The sequence below is a fragment of the Gavialis gangeticus genome, unplaced genomic scaffold (genome assembly GCF_001723915.1).
Source record: "Gavialis gangeticus isolate Ggan-Ray unplaced genomic scaffold, GavGan_comp1, whole genome shotgun sequence".
Taxonomy (NCBI): domain Eukaryota; kingdom Metazoa; phylum Chordata; order Crocodylia; family Gavialidae; genus Gavialis; species Gavialis gangeticus.
The window spans coordinates 21,118,546-21,135,854 of record NW_017729029.1 but is presented as its reverse complement, the minus strand read 5'-3'; positions in this window follow the sequence as shown (position 1 = coordinate 21,135,854).

Here is a 17,309-nt window from a genome sequence, read left to right as displayed (position 1 = left end):
GTTACTGGGTTAAATAAACACAGGATACAAGAATGAGAAGAACTAAACAAAAGTTTTATATGTGGACCAATAAAGAACCTCTGCAGATACTCTGTCTGATTCTAACTAGCAGCTGTCTAACTGAGGGACCCTCTCCCCATTCTCAACTTCCTAAGTCTCCTGCTAGGGAGCCTCCCTAAATTATAACACCTATCACTACACCTGCTGTTTTCTGCTTTAATTTAACAACTCAAATACAGAAATCTTTAATCTTTAAATCATAGATGCAAGGTACATGCCTTTAGTGATTTAACCAGTAACATAACTAGAGTGGGGTGAGTGCTGACTGTGAGGTGGCACCAGAATTACCACACTCCTCTCCAAAGTCTTTGCCATGGTAGAAAAAGTCCTGGATGGCCATAGGAGCTGGGCAGGGCAGTACCAAATCAAGCAGTGTATCTGGAGGAGTGGAAGGAGCAAAATGGTGCCCTCTTTGGGAACCTTTGCCAGAACAGACATATAACCCCATGCCCAATATGTCTGTAATTGGGTGAGGGGGGGAAATTGGAGGGAATGAATAAGGCACCATGGACATTTATAGATATGTTCTGGGAATGGGGGGGGGGGGGCTTTAATGAGAGGGGGGGGCTTTAATTAGAGAATCTCTGAGAGCCACTCTAAAACACCCAGAGCATCATATGTATCAGTATCCCTACACTGAAAAATGGTGGCTGGGGCGCTTTAACCAAAGCTTGTTGAATGAACTTTATTTAAAGTGCCCCCACCACCATATTTCAGTGCAGGGATACTGATATATGTGATGCTGGAGTCTGCTGGAGCATAGCAATTACCAAATTACAGCAGACTTAATTAACCAAGTATGTTCTGACAGTCTGCAATTATTACACATGTAGCAAGGCTGCTCTGACATACTTAGGCACTCCAAGACAGGCACTCAGGGAGTGCCCAGCCACAGGGCTAGTTTTGTTACATACAACAGCAGCAGCTCAGTAAGGTAAGTCTACCCTTGCCCTCACTCATGCTTTTTCACTGTCCCCAACACAGTGGTTGGCATGTCCCCACTCCATCCCCATGCTGGGTTCTCAGTCAGTTACTATGCCTCTGGGCTTAACCAAACATGGTTTTCTTGTCCTGCTTTAAAACTAAGCTTAATCAGCAGCTTGGGATCCAGAGCTGATTTGCCTATTTGGATTCTAGAATGTCAGTTCTCTCTCCTTTTTGCATATTAATTTAGCAATCAAGAATAGGGGCATGTAGTGTGTGGCCGTCAGGCTTCGAGTATCCGCTCTCAGGCGGCCCTTGTCCAGGTGTTGGATGTTGGTTGTTCTCTGGGCTCACGTTTTTGGCCAAGCAGGTGTTTCCTCAACAACTCCCCCTCTCCGATCTCGCCTGCCATGACTTGTTGGTTTCTCAGTGGTCGGGGATGGCCGTCTGGTTTACTTGATGGCCTGTGGTTCACCCGACAGTCATTGCATGGTGCTCCACCACCCCTACACCCCAGCCTCACTCCACCTCATGTGCAAAGTTCTCCATTGGTCTCGACCCCTTCAGTGAAGTTGCACCCTCCTGACAGCCATCCATTATGCCTGCTCACCAATGTGGGGTCAGACCTCTCGGTTCTGTCTCTCCCCCGCTTTCCTCCTTCCCTCTAGCCCCTTCTCCTAGGGAAATGAAAAAGAAAACCTCCGAGCCTCTCTCCTTGGCCCTGATACTCAGGGTAGATCACAAGGCCGTCCCCTCAACCCCTTCACATGGGTAAACAGAAAAAAAAATCCGATCACCTAAGGAGACCTAAATTCAAGCTTGCCCCTTAGCGTAACTGCGCCCCTCTCCTACCCTTGTCTTTCCTTCTGTTTTAACTCAGAGCACCCTCTTTACCCTCCGTCAGCCCTGGGAGTTCTTCATGCTCCGCCACTGACCGGGCTGGAAATGGCGGCGATACCCGCCCCGATTGCGACCACCCCGGGACTTCTCTCAGGGTCCTTCCCTCAGGGTCCCTGCTCACCCTGGTCCTTTCGATTCTCCCACCTGGGCCTCCAAACTGTTCCTGGGTCCTTGTTCAGGTCTGGGGTCCCTGTTGCCGGCATCTTCCAGCCTCTGGCTCCCGGTGGTCTGCTGGTTTCGGTGGGACCCACAGTGAAGGTTTCCTCCCTTCCTGGGTCCAGCTGGGGCTCTCTTTCTCCCTCTCTCGCTCTCTTCCTTCCCCCCTTCTGCAGCGTCGGCCACCATTTTTATTTTCGCCAGCTGGCTTCTGGGGTTGATGTCACCAGCTGGCCATAATTGTATAAACAATGGGCTGATGAGCTGCATGGGCTCTTTCTTCTGCCCCTGCTACTCCATGCCTCCTGCCATGGGTAAGTGTTTATTTTTTTCTCTTGTACATCCCTCCCTTGGACATAGTGCCTTTGCTGCTTTTGCAGTTCTCTCAAACTATTATTTTGCATTCATAAAATTAACTTCAGTTCCCGTAGAAACAAGCTTTGGCTTGGCCCCACTAGAGGCTGGGGGGAGAATGTATGACAGGCTGAGAGAATTAAGAAGCAGTGATGAAATACCATGCTTACACTTCTACAAATGCATCAAAAGATACTAATTTGTAGAGGAAAAAGATGGGAGTGGGTCTGCCAGCACTGGTGGTTTTTCCCTCTTTCCCTTTACAAAATCCTTCTCGTGACCAATACTGGCCTGAAACATAAATCACACCATGGTTTTATCAAGAGAAAGTACTTTCTGGAGGAGCAGGGGACCAAAACAATTGAGGAAGAGTTTGAGGCTGTGTTTCCAGAGGATCCAGCTCCCTCCACAATAACTTTCAATTACAGTAACCTTAGTACAGGATGTAGAAGAATAGGTGAAAAACTTCCATACAAATGGGCTTTTTGAAACAACTGTTCCTTAAAGGTTAAAAGCTTTAAACTGTTATTTTCTCTTGAGCCCTTTCCTAACAGAGGTGAGATTTTTATTTCTACTTGAGAAATAATTTCTCTAACCTTTTGTCACACATGCAGCTAAAGAAAATGTTTTTGTACTTCCCCAAAATAAAAAGTAAATCTCCTTTAGGAAATAAAATTTTAAACTAGTAAGTTGAATTAATTTTTGGTTACATATTACAGAGTATATAGTCTGCTCAGGTTGATTTTTTTCCAATTGCTGAACATATTATAAAAGAATGCCATGACCTTTGTGACTTAAATCAAGAAAAAGAAAGTGTAACATATTTAAAGAAAGGATTAAAGTAGTAACTGCTATTGTTAAAGAGGGGCAAAATGTAAGGAAGGTTGGAATTCAGAACACAATAGTAGCATATAATTGCTTTTGCTTCAACAAGATGAGCCATAATTATGTTTTACAAAATATGCAAAGGGTCAGTGCTTCCTATATATGTTCGTAGATATACTTAATGAGAGATATCAAGGTTGCTATCATAATTGGTCAATTGTTTAAAATCATTTTGCAAAGCAAGACTAAGTCACTAATATCTAAAACACTAAGCTCTAATTATTAGGATACCTTTGTACAACTTAGATTTTCTCAAGTGCATGGATGAGGGGGAAAATAAGGATATATCTGTTTCAACCCTAGGGGCATGTCTACACGTGATCTTACATCACCATAGTAATGTGCTATGGTGATGTAGTGTCCGTGGGCATCTACACGTGACCAGCAGCTACTTGGGTGTAGTGATATGCTCCTCCAGTATAGTATGCTGCTGTGGTGAAGTATGTGCTAAAACTAGCCATGCACCACACATACAGCACAGTATGGACTGTTACTGAGCTGTGATTTATCACTTCCAAAAGGGAGTACTGAATCATGGTGCAGTAACATCGCCAAAGTGATACATGTAGATATGCCCTAGGAGTATGTTGTTGGTATAACTTAGCTTTGACATAACTTTTCTAGTGTAGATAAGACTTAATTTTATTTACTGAAAACCAGGAGTACATTTGGCAGCTGCCTGGGCCTACAGCAAGGAACTGTATCAATGTGTTCATAAACTATGAAAGGCAAGATTCACACATGTAAAGACTTCTATACAGTAAATAGCTAAGGAAGGGTGAAACTGAACTCCCTATCATTTTCACATAACAACAGAAATGCCTGATTTTGTTTTCTGGACCAAAAAAACATTGTTCTAAGCTAAATATGTCAGCAGTTCTTATCTGTTTAAAGAAACTTCAGATATTCGTATATTTCCCATGAGTTCCAGTAGAGAGAATAGAAAGAAAACAAAAATCAAATATTGCCATAGGAATGAATTTAAGTATGCCAAAGAAACAGAACAGGTTACTGAACCATAGGTATCAGAAACAATAAAGAAGTGAGCACTGTAATTTCTTTGTGTCATTCTGTTGACCATATGTTAGTTTTGTAACAGTGGCAGCTTCGGTGGTTTGAAAACCTTAGAGATGCATAAGAAATTTAGTAGAATTAATACTTATGCTGGATCAAGAACTGAGAAAAGGGGGATGGGGAGGAACATCTTAGTGAAATTTATAAGTATTTACAGCAGTAAAAGCAAGGTGAAGAAAAGCACTCAATATTTCTTCCTCTTAATTTTAATAAATGGGATGGAATTGTATATCGACTAATCTCTTTAGCTGAACTGTAACTCAGATTTTCAGTGCTCTGTTGTTTTTTGACATACAAATGAATGTGGGGAGGATATAGATGGAGTGAAACCCTATTTACCTTATTAGCTTGTTAGCTTTAGTGATTCTACTCATAAAGTGATAAGGATTTAGCCTCTGCATCCCAGCATCAGGTCATTTACATTTCACAATGTTGCCTTTGTAACTAGGTAGCATTTGTAATAGTTCTTCTACTTGGAATAAGTAAACAAGAGGAGATAGAAATAGTCTTAGAAATTATTTGAAAAGTTTAAGGTAAATCACTATACCTTCTACTTGCTGAGACATGTCCTTTGCTGAGGCACCTTCTGATTAGGTTCACTAACTTAAACTGGGAAGGTGTTACCCCAATCTCACAAATGCCTGTATGCATTCACAGTGCAGTCCTATGGCTTACCCCATCCCCACGCCTGTGCTAAACCCACCTCCTTGAACCTGACTGGGTTAATTTTTATAGCCCACCCGCACACTCACCACAGCACAAGGTTACTAGTTCTTGATTATTTTCATAATGAATCCTTTTATCTTTTTATAAACCACTTGATGTCAGAGATACATGGAGTTCTAGAGTATTTTAACAGTACAGGCTTGTTCATTCTATGGAAAGTAGAATCCATCTTTTCTGAGTACATGACATCACATGGGTGTGATCTTTCTAGCTGGCAAAATCCCTTCTGCTAAGGGTTGGCAAGGCCTGAGTAAGACAGGTAGGGCTGAGGCAGCATAGGCCAAGGAGTTGGCTTCTGGTGCATCTTAGCTGGTTTTCCAGGGTCAAGCAGTAGACAGCAGAGAGGGGTTTAGGGCAGAAGGGCAACCCAAAGGTGTGGAAGCATCCCAGGAGTTTGTCTGAAATGTGCACCAAGACTTCATCTGGGACCAGGGTGTGTCACGCTAAAAAACTCAGGGGCTTCCCCCGTGCCTCCCTTCCCCTCCCCCAACGTGCGTGCACTTTTTTCCCCTTATTTTTCTATTGGTAGTAGAAGCAATACTTCAGGGTTAGTTTTTTAAAATAGCTCCATTACTGCTAGATGATTTCAAAGACTGAACCCATGAACACTAATTGCAATAAAGGTACAGTCCAGTGTTTCCCTATTCAAGTTTTTTTTAAAAAGGCTCAGAAAATAGAACTCAGGAATTGTAAGGAATATTCCCTTTGAGAAAATCAAGTTGATATTATTGAAACTGGTTTGTAATGCACTGGCAGAAGAAATGGCATCAGTCAAACAACATGTTTTTTTCAACTGTCTCAGGAAGTTAATCACAGCAAAAGGGAGGTGTTAATATGTGCACATTCTCTGCACAAAGAAATCTTTCTCCTAAATACTGTACTTGTATTAAAATATGAATAAAATTAAGATGCTGCTGCAGTGAATACAATTGACACTTTTATGAAAATTGGGCAATTTTAAGGTATTTCACTCAAAAAGATTACTTAGCTTATACAAAAAGGAGAATATAAAAGGCATTCTGATTATTAATATGGTATATTTTTGTACTTGAGGAATAATACATTGTCAGATGAGTATAGCATAATGTCAACTGCATAACTGTTTCCTATTTATAAAAGAAGAATTTCAGCTCATAAACCAAGACAAGCTTCTGCTAGTACCTTGTGCTAGTTTCATTCTGGATGAATAGATTCCATCTCAGTATAGCAGTGACTATCTGTCTAGTTTCCAGCCTTTTTCTCACCAAAATATATTAGCTAGATAGCAAGAATGCATGGTCCAATAACTTATATATTTGATTGAAATGGTAAGACCTGGGTTTTGTTCTCAGCTCTGCAGTTGATGTGTTGTTTAATCTTGGGTATATCACTTCACTTTTCTGCAGTGCACCCTTCCCAATCTTTGTCTTATCTGCTTCTATTGTATGCTTTTCGGTTGTGTTAATTTTGAATGAATGGACCCAGAAAGTCAAAATATTGACATCAGCACCACAGTAGAGCATTGAAGAGTTAAATATGGTTCACAGTTCCTAATATAGAAGCACTGGCCTGCTTAATTCCAAGGCAAACACAATTCTAAGGCAAATATTCCTGCCAAAGTTTGCAATTGTATTGATTCAGATAAAAGGAAAAAAGTGAGAAAAAAAATATTCTGAAACAGAAAGTTTGAGGTTATGCTTAACAGATTTAGCCACATTCTATCAAAGTTCCTTGCATTTCTCTATTATTTGATTTACCAGCAAAATTTTTAAGTCACTCAGCCAACCATCCTTTCTTAGGCAAAACTTCCAACCAATGTAAATAAATAATTAAGCCACGAACCTGCTTGGTCCATGATAGGGGTTGGGGGAGGATGGTGAGTCTGTGGGGGGGAGGAGGGGATTGGTTGGTTCATGGGTAGGGCTGTCCCTCTGGGGACGATAGGTTTGGGGCTAAAATAAACCAGTCAGGGTTGTGGGGGAGGGGTGTGTGAGAAGAGTGCAGCCCTGGGACTGGGGTGAGCAAATGGGCTTTCCCAGTCCTAGGGCTACACTGTGAATATATGTAGATGTTAAACAGATAAGGCTAATCCACTCCTGATCTAAGTTACTTCACCTATTCAGGTAAATTCTGCCCAATTTAAACCTCTAAAACCTTAGGTTGATCTTAATGTAACATCTGCACATACCATTTTGTGTAACTTTCCTCCATGTTTCTTAGCATCCAAATGCAATTTATTTAAGAGAAATATGTTTTAAAGGCTAGGCTGGCAATATGGAGAAATTCTGTTCTATATTGGGGAAAAGACAATAGGATGCTGTCCACAAAGAAGAGGTGAATGTTGCATCAGATTTAATTTAATAATGCTCAACAAAGATAAAGCCCAGAAGCCAGTCTTAGTTGTCCACATTATGTTGACTAACAAATACATTTCAAAGACTCAAGAAGGAACATGCAATTTTCAAATGTATGGATCTAAGTAAACTACTATTTTAAAAGGAGAGAAAGTGCATATGTAAATAGATATACTATGAAACAGGCGGTGGTAGTTAAAAAAGAAGGGCATATGAATACATGAAATATTCAGCCTAATTGGATATGCACTATTTTCCTTAGAGGCATAAGGCATCTAGTACACTTAAAGAAAAAAAGTTAGTGATGAATCATAACCTTTTTGGACCATGTTAGAATTTTCCTTAAAAATATCTTCACAACTGAGATTCACCATGTCCCAACTCGGAGCAGTTTATTTCCTGACACATAAATAAAAATATATTGCACACAGTTACAACTTTTTGTATATGGCAAAATGCCAGATGGAGTTAGTGTTACTATAGTAAACCATAAATCATACAGCATTATTTTTCCTTCTCTACTTTTGTGAATGCTGATTTACCAGAAGCCTCAGGTAACTGATCTAAATGTCTCAATTAAAGCAGCATAGCTATTTTAAAAGTTACATATAAAATAGTGTCCCCAAGAAGTAATTTTCAGTGCACAGCAAGGTACAAGCTGGTATATACAATAGATCCAAATACTCACACTCCATCTAATGATGCTATTTATATTAGCTAGCTACATACATACTAACACTTTATGTATTATAATAGATCTAATAACGATATACACTCCTGTATACTGAATGAGGTAAGAGTGAACAACTGTCCATGACAGCTTTTTCCAGAGTACCTGAAGTAACTACAATAGGTCACAGAGGCCTCAGAATAAAATATATTGTTAGAGTAAAATACATGGATTGGCCTTTGTCAGTCATATTTGACATCTGTCCACCTTACTTCTATTAATTAAATGTGTGGCAATAGAATTAAATTCTACTCTTTCAACATTCCGTTTATTCCTGTTAACTGTTTGGATTATGGTCATACTCAGGGATCCCTGTATGATAGATCAGAGGTCTATCATACAGCTGTGTGAAGCTTCGGTCACTGATTCAATTCGGTGGAGATTCAGCCCAATTCAGCAGCTGAATCTCCAAATCCAAATTGAATCAGGAGACGCTTTAATCTCTCTGAATCAAATTGGAGCCCCCCCCCCCAATTGAGTTGGAGAAATTCAGAAAGATTTGCTGATTCGGACATAGACACAACTTTAAATGTTTCTTCTCCGTACTTCGAGGTACCAGGCGACTCATGAATGCTGAGATGCTGCATTCATGGTGCATCCCACAAGAGCATGGGTGCGGGGGGGAGGGTGTCCCCAGTGCACTCAGCAGTGGACCCGGAAGTGGAGCAGAAGAACTTCCAGTCCACTTCCAGGTCTACTGGCAAGCATGCATCACCACCACCCCTGCGCTCCTGTCTCACCATTGCAATGTTCACAAGCCATGCCTGGTACCTTAAGGGATGTAGACAAAACATTTTAAACTGTGTCTATGGATGAGTCAGCATCAAATCTTTAGATTCAGATTTAGACAAATTGAATCATGACAGTGATCTCAATCAATGAATCAAATTGCTGTCCCCAGTTTGGGCTGAATTGAATATGGCCCATTTCACACTTCCCTAGTCTATTATGCTTGGTACTGTTCAAGCAGATTAAAAGAGAATAGCTGTCAAAGTCCATAAAATCCAGGTGACAAGGCAGTCAGTCAGAAGGAAGGGTTATAACATAACATGCTGAGGAAACATTAACATGATGCCTGTGGACCATTACAATTATCTGTTTTTTGCAACTTTGGAAGAGAAGGTGTTATTGGAATGGTATTTACAAAAAACAGAGAAAGACAGGAAAAGGACAATAACAAAAAGGCAAATAGAGAAAGGCAAAGGAAGGCTGAAGGGAAGACAGGATGGGGCAACAAATCACAGAGGAAGGGAAGTTTTGAGAGAAAGGGAACTCAAAGAAAAACTTGGCCTCTAAAACAGTTTATAGACATTACATTTTTTCTAGGTTTAATCTGGACCACAGTTGTCATTATATATGTATGAATGTCTGTAGTTCAAATTAAAATTGGTTCCAGGCCAAATGAACTAATCCTCATTGAAAGAAGATTAAAGTTAATGCAGACTAGGGCAGTCTGAACTAGGAAATTTAAACTGTATTAATATGTATAGATGTTATGTATCTAGAGCTTGCTGTTGCTCATGACCACCACCAGGCATAGCAAGTGAGCACAGTTTTGTGTCCCTGACTGAGTGGTGAGCAGTGGGGATTTACAAGTGCTATTAAGATCAAAATCAAAGGATGTCGTAATTTTTATATACAATTTGCTATTGGTGTTTTCTTTCTATGGGTGGGTGAGCCAGCTGGTGGGGATTGGCCCTTCCAGAGAGTGGGAAAAAGTGGGGGGGTTGTCCAGGGCAAGACCAAGTCCCCCAGTCTTGTCTGGTCATTTCCCTCCAGTGACAAGCAGCACTGGTAGATCTCAGGCTGTTGCAGCTGCACCTTTCCTGGAGTCCAGGACAGAGGTGCTTCTCCTCCTATCTTGAGCCAGTTCTCCGACAAGGCTTCTGCAGCCCCTCCATTGGGGCTGGATACAGATGTTCCTCCAGAGCCAGAATGAGCCCAGAGCCCATGTGTCTGTGTGTGCATGTGTCTTGTGTCTGTGTCTCTTAACATCAAGTCTCAGTCCCAGGCTGCATGACTACAGAATAGTATTTGTCCTAGATTTTCAGTATTGTGTAAGGATCAGGAAATGGTGGGTTTCCCCTTGCAGGCTGGCAGCATTCCAGCCTGAAAGGGGCTACTTGTGGCTGCAGTGAACAGGATGCAGGGGACACCAGTTTATTTGCGCACCTATACACATGCATGTGGCCAGGAATACAGCTAGGCAGAGTGGAGAGCATCTCCTTGCAGGTAAGTTTATAGGGGGAGAGAGGGACATTGGAGGGTGGGGGAGATTGAGGCCCCCACAGTGAGGGAGATGCTTCCCCTTCACACTGGAGTTGTATTCCCCACCCCCCCCAACTGCTGCTGGGCAGGCAGGTGGTGCATGGCTCCCAGGGGAAAGGCAGAAGGGGGTGGGGCAGGGTAGGGAGGGTAGTCTTGTGCCTACAGTGGGCCACCTACATCCATCCCCAACAGGCTCTGCTCCAGCAGTGCTGCTGGCAGCAGAAGGGAGAGGGGAGGGAGGCAGGTATGTGTCCTGCCTTTCCATTTTGTAAAGGTGGTCACCCTAGTGTGTGTGCATGTGTTTGTGTGTGCATGTGTCTTAGAATGTGCGTGTGTGTGGTTGTGTGTGCATGGGCAACAGGTGAAGCCAGACAATCCCACCCCACCTGCACCCCTCCCTGGCAGAGCCAGCAGAACCCCTACTAGGTGTTTTCCCATGGGGAAAAACAAACCATGAACAATACTATTGTATATTGAAATGAAAACATTGCTGTATTTATATGTTAAAAACAGTGAATGAAGGTGGTAAAAAAATACAGTTTGAGCCAGGAATGAATCCCTGTTGTTCCCCAACTCACAAGAGTAACTAGCGCCCCCTGCTGTCTCTACTGCAGAAGTATACAAATGCATGTAAACCTCCCTGATGATCAATGATTGTGTATTAAACCTTATTTCAAATTGAAATTTGATTTGCACTGTGTGATGCAAATCAATTAACATGTTTAAGAAAATGGTGAGCATGTCTACAAATGGCTTAAAGCAGCAAATTTAATCTGAAGTTCACTAGTATAGGTGCCTGTTCTGCTTCTGCTGGCCAAATATCTTTGTGGCCTCTGCCTGAAGCATTTTCTTCCCTGAGATCCCACAGATGAGCAGAGGCAGGAAACAACATGGGCCCTGGTACTTTTGGAAAGCTGACCTTCATGAATGTTTTTTTGTTCCATAATGAACAGGGTCTCAGATCCACCATATTATGGCTGTGCCTCCACCACAATAGGCTGTAGCTATCACCCTTGTAATGTAAGGTATTGTTCTAGCCATCTAGTACTAGTCAATTCGTTAGCATGTAAACTTAATAATACTAATAACTGACAAAGGCTGGACATGTGGTGTTATAGTTATTCATAGATATGTGAAACAAAGCAGGGACTTCACACAAATGCACAGAGCCTGGCAAACGAGCAGGAAGAATTGGAAGTCCTTTCACAGACACAGAGCTATGACGTGATTGGAATAACAGAGACTTGGTGGGAGTTTGCATGGCTGGAGCACTGTCAAGGATGGGTATAAATGGTGATGTTGTCGTGGTCTGCTGTAGACCACCAAACCAGGAGGAAGTGGTGGATGAGGCTATCTTCAAACACCTAGTGGAAGTTTCCTGATCACAGGTCCTGGTTCTCATGGGGGACTTCAATCAGTTTGACATCTGCTAGGAGAGCAATACAGCAGTGCACAGGCAATCTAGGAAGTTTTTTGGATAGTGCTGGGGACAACTTCCTGGTCAAGTGTTGGAGCAGGCAACATGCTCCAAGGCCATGCTCTTCCTGACCTGCTGCTCACAAACAGGGAAGAATTGGTGGGGAACGTAGAAGTGGCTGGCAACTTGGGCAGCAGTGACCACAAGATGATAGAGTTCAGGATCCTGAAGAAAGGAAGGAAGAAGAACAGCAGAGTAAGGACCCTGGACTTCAGAAAAGCAGATTTTGACTCACTCAGAGCACTCATGGGAAGGACCCTCTGGAAAGCCAGGCTGAGTGGGAGAGGAGTCCAGGAGAGCCAGCTGTACTCTAAAGAAACCTTACCAAGAGTGCAGGAACCAACCTTACCAATGTACAGGAAGACTAGCAAGTATAGCAGAAGATCAGGTTGGCTTAGCAGGGAACTTTTCACTAAACTAAGTCACAAAAAGGAAGTTTATAAGAAGTGGAAACTTGGACAAATAACTAGGGAAGAATATAAAAGCATTGCTCAGATGTGCAGGGATGAAGTCAGGAAGGGCAAAGTGCAATTGGAGTTGCAGGAGCAAGGGATGTGAAGGGTAACAAGAAGAATTTCTACAGGTATGTTGGTAGCAAGAGGAGGATTGGGGAGGTGTGAGTCCCTCACTGAATGGGAGAGACATTCTTCCCCTGTGCATGTTTATTGAAAATCCCTCCTCTGTGCCATTGACTCTTAAGAGTGTGACATATCTAAACATGCAATTCTAAATAATGAATTATAAAAATTAAATTACACTACAATAAAGATTAAATACAGATAGATATGCCACCTTAAGTGTTAGTGTGCCTTTAGTTTCATTACTATTATATACTGATTGGAAGCTGCAAGAATGGTGTACAAAATAAAATATTAATATTTAAGAAGCCTGCAAGTAATATTTTTAATTGTAAATCATGATATACCATCTAATATAAATACATGACAAAGTATTGCTAACTACCATGCATATAGTAGCTCTTCAGTAAGAATGTTACTCCACAAGTTCTACTGTGATATCTTCATCTCCATCTTAACAGCACAACAAAATACTCACCATTTCTTGCTTACAGCACTACAACAAACTTTAAATTTACTGGATGTCCAAATAGCTCCATATTTTGGATTTTATGAATACAATTCTGGTACCACTGAATATGCAAGTAACAGCCCAGTCCTGTAATTTTTGCTCTTCTTAAACACAAGCTGGTTTGCTATAACAGCATTCTAAAAACAAAAATACACTGGAAGCCGATCATTCTTACAATATGTAATGGTCATGACTGTGTGTTAATTTTAAACCTTTTCAAATGACAGTCTTTAGATATGCAACTGTACAATAGGATCAAGTTCTGAATTTGTTTTTACAAGGCACTGAGGAAAGATTTCAGACCCATGCTAATTGAGCTTTCCGAGTCCTCATTAATATATGCCCATATGGGCCAACTCCTAGAATAGTGATAAAATCTTTTAATAAGAAGCATACTAGGGACCTTTAAAAATGTTTAATGTTTTTGTCATATTTTAGAAGCATGCCCTAATGGTAAGAATGTTAGAAATACTTTAGGTTCTAATCCTATCAGTTTCCCTGACTTTAGAACGTCATTTATTTGAAAAGAACAATACATTTACAGGTCACCTTTAAGAAAATGTCATTATTATTTTACCATCTAGAAAGTAAAACAGCACTACTGCAGGTGCTTAATGTATGTGAGTAGTCCCAGTGCCTTTTATGGAATTAATCATGTCTCCAGTCAGGTATGTCTGTGACACTTTAGAAGTGAACCAAACCTGTGATATCTCCCTTATCGGCACTTGTTGTAGCGATGTTTTGATATTAACCCCATATTGGAATGCATTACTAGACTCATTACCTTCTTCTGCCGCAGATTTGAGACAAGTGGAGTCTTGTACTTCCTGTCAGATGATAGGCATTTTTACTTTAATCTCTTTGACTAGAACCTTATTGGTCCACTACTTTTAGACCACAGAACAGACTGGCACCCTTTGTTTCATTCATGCTAATGAAACAGGCACAATTGTATATGGTGCTTACAAGGAACTCTCTTCTAGGAGTATGACACTAATGGGTGATTAAAGTGACGCAAAATAGCACATCCACACAAGCTCACCATCTATTTATCTGGAGGTATGTGGCAAAAAGATAAAAGATTAAAACCACAGAATGTGTGCACATTACGGACTTACATAAAGCTCAGCATTTGGGTCAAAGTCCTAGACAAGCCCAGTTGACAAGCTGTCTCTTGGATGGTATATTAAAGGCTTACTTTTCCCTGTGAACAGCTTTTAACTACTGAAACTCCCCTGCATTACACTGACAGGATGAGTTTAAAACTCTTTAATGTTTTCTCATCTTAGGACCTCAGTCCTGGCAAATAAGCCTCATAGCTCTGCCTAATACTTATGAAGATCCTCATCCAAATTAATCCCCCAACAATTGTTCTTTGAATTCTCTGAAGTTGCTTATCCTGAGATGGTTTCAAAAAGGGCATAGGAAGGATAAAATCAATAAAGGCAAGGAAAGGGCAAAACTACTCCATACAGAACACTATGATACAAATCAATGATTCACCCTCTCATTAAGGACTGCAGTGAATTTCATGTAACCTTTCTCATAAAATGAATAGAAGTATGGTGGATTTAGATACTGGCAGTTAATTATTAGAGATACTCAATTTTTTTATGAGGATAAAATGTAACAATTAAGACTAACTGTGAGAGGAGATGACAGACCTATATGAATTAGGATGGTATATATCAGCAAGTTAGACAAATTTATTTACAGTCTTATAAAAGATGTAGAATGGAAGAGCCAATGAAACTGAAAAGGAAAACATTTGAAAGTGAGAAAAGGTTATTGTCATATCACAAACAGCCAGTGAAGCTCATTTGTTGAAGATGGAAGCTTGAAGCATATGAATATATCAGGATTCTAAATGAATTATGGCATCTATATCTTAATTAGGCAGATTTTAGTTAAAGTGTTCCCGCTGCCATTTTGAAACACAGGATCCTGAATGTACAGGATGCTGTGGGCTTTTTAATTAGAGCATCTCCCAAAAGCCGCTCTAATTAAAATGCCTCTCCCTTCCCTGCCCCGCTGTTCCACCCTGGAGCATGTGCAAAGGTACCCATAGTGTGGACTGTAATCTGGTTCCTTCCAGAGACTATTCAAACTTTGTTACAGTCCCCCTAGTACAGCCTGTCTAGTGGGTGTGGAGGACCATGACTTTCTGATCCCTCGACCTTGCCTCTTGCAAAGAACAAGAATAGATTAAAACACATTATAAATGATTAACAATAAACTATAACCTTTAAAGCCATTTATGGTGTTATACCAAACAATATATACACTTAAAACTATAAATGCCTGTTTAAAGCAGATGTCTGCTCAGGTCATCCAGAACTTGATCTAATCTCTTCCAAGTTCCCATCTCTGACTGAGCCTTCTTGCTCACTTCCTTGAGGAGGAGGTTTATAATCTTGCTCTGCCCCTATTTCCTTTCAGTGGTTAATCCTCTTTAGGTTGAGATAGAGCATATATCAAAGATTAAACTTATTTCTCTAGAGCAGTCTATTGGACTCTTCACTAAGTAAAATCTAGGAGCATTTGCTATATTTTAGACAGTTTAAAACATTTGGGAACTTTCAAGCCAAACTGTGTCCCCTGGCAGCAGCTCTGATAGTGGTTTTGCTCTGCATTGAATATTGAAGTTTCCTTGCTGCTGAATGCTGGGTTTCCCTCCCCAGAGAAAGGGTCCCAAGTGTCACAGTGGAAGCTGAATGAACAAGCTGGGTCTAGTGGCAGTGGAGTTCTGAGTGACACGGAAGCTGGATGTCCCTTAATTGAATGGGTTTATTAACTTACGCTTGCTAGAGCGCAGGTATGGAGTCTTCAGTTACAGTTAACAACACACAACAGGGGGGGACCTGTTGTCCCACGGGGTTCGCCGACAGGCCCTTGCTTTCTACTCCTGGTGCCGGAGCCCGGAAATAAGTGCGGCTGCCTGTCAGGTAAGTCCCAGGGATGGTCAACAGTTTATAAAGGAAAACAAATAACGAAACAGAACTGTAACGCGTCGGTGTCTCCAGTCCACAGAACAGCTGGGTAGCCGAGGTGATTGCTGAAGTCAGGAGCCAGGTAAGTCACGCCGAGGTTGCAGTCAAAGTCCGTAGGGGTGATCCCAAATCATGGTCGAAGATAGTTGGAAGCCAAAGATCAATACAGTTAGCAATACAGAACTCCAGGCAGGGAGAGAGGCCAATAGGCCCAAGGGCCTAACTGGAGGACAGTCCCTGAAGGAATCAGCCTCTGTCTCCAGTTGTGTGGGTCTCTCTCTCCCTGTGGGAGGGGGCTCGCTAGCCTTTTATCAGAATTTGGTAGCCAATCAGAATGTATACTCCACAGAACTTTCTAGTCTGATTATATAACATAATTGGGCATGCTCACTGTTATCCTCTCTCACACTGGGCATGCATCTGATAGGGAAACTAGGTCACCCTTGAGTGACAGGCCCATAGGTCATGCAAAGGTCACGTGCAGGGCCTGTTACTATGGCGCTTACAAGATAGCCTCTGCACTGGCAGCACTCACAGAGCAAATTTCCAAGACACTGAAGTTTTTAGTTCAGCATTTTGCTTTTAAAATTTCTGTAATTTTTTTGTGCTGCAGTGACAGCACAAGCCAAGGGTTCAGAACATGAGTCCAGGGTTGAACCTAGTTGCCCATACACTTCATCTAGGTCTGACTGTTACATCTTGTGGCCTTATCTATTTTGACAGAAGTAAACTATTTTCTGGCAAGTATCATCATTGTTCAATTCTGATTTGCTCCAGTCTAGTAGCAGATGCTTTTAAATCTGTGTTCGGAATCAGGTTGGAACGCTAATATCAGGTTTAAAAAGGGGTGGACATTGGGTTATTACTGTTAGCCGAGGTGACCAGACCTGAGCAGATGAGAATGCCAGAGCATTTGACCACCTTGGTTTTACATTAAAAAAACAGGATTAGTTGTGACAAAGATGTAAAACAGAACAAAAATTTATTGAAGAACAAGAACAAGGGGAAAGGGAATGAGAGAACAACATCACAATGGATAATATGTGTATAATATCACAATGGAACAAAGCAGAAATCACAAACATGAACAAACAACAAGCTAATATCAATACTTCACCAAATCCAATGAAGAGAATGTCAATTGAAACCAAAACAGATTTAGTCAAGGTAGGAGGAGTTAAGTCCAATTGATGAGGTGATCCTAAAGAGGCACAAACATGCCACAAGCCTACCCCCTGGTCAGCGTCCCAACTCAAAATCACCCCAGAATTCTGTGTTACCTCAATGCAGGCAGGCATGAATGACTCATGCCCCTGGAGACTGGGGGGGGGGGCATGGTGATG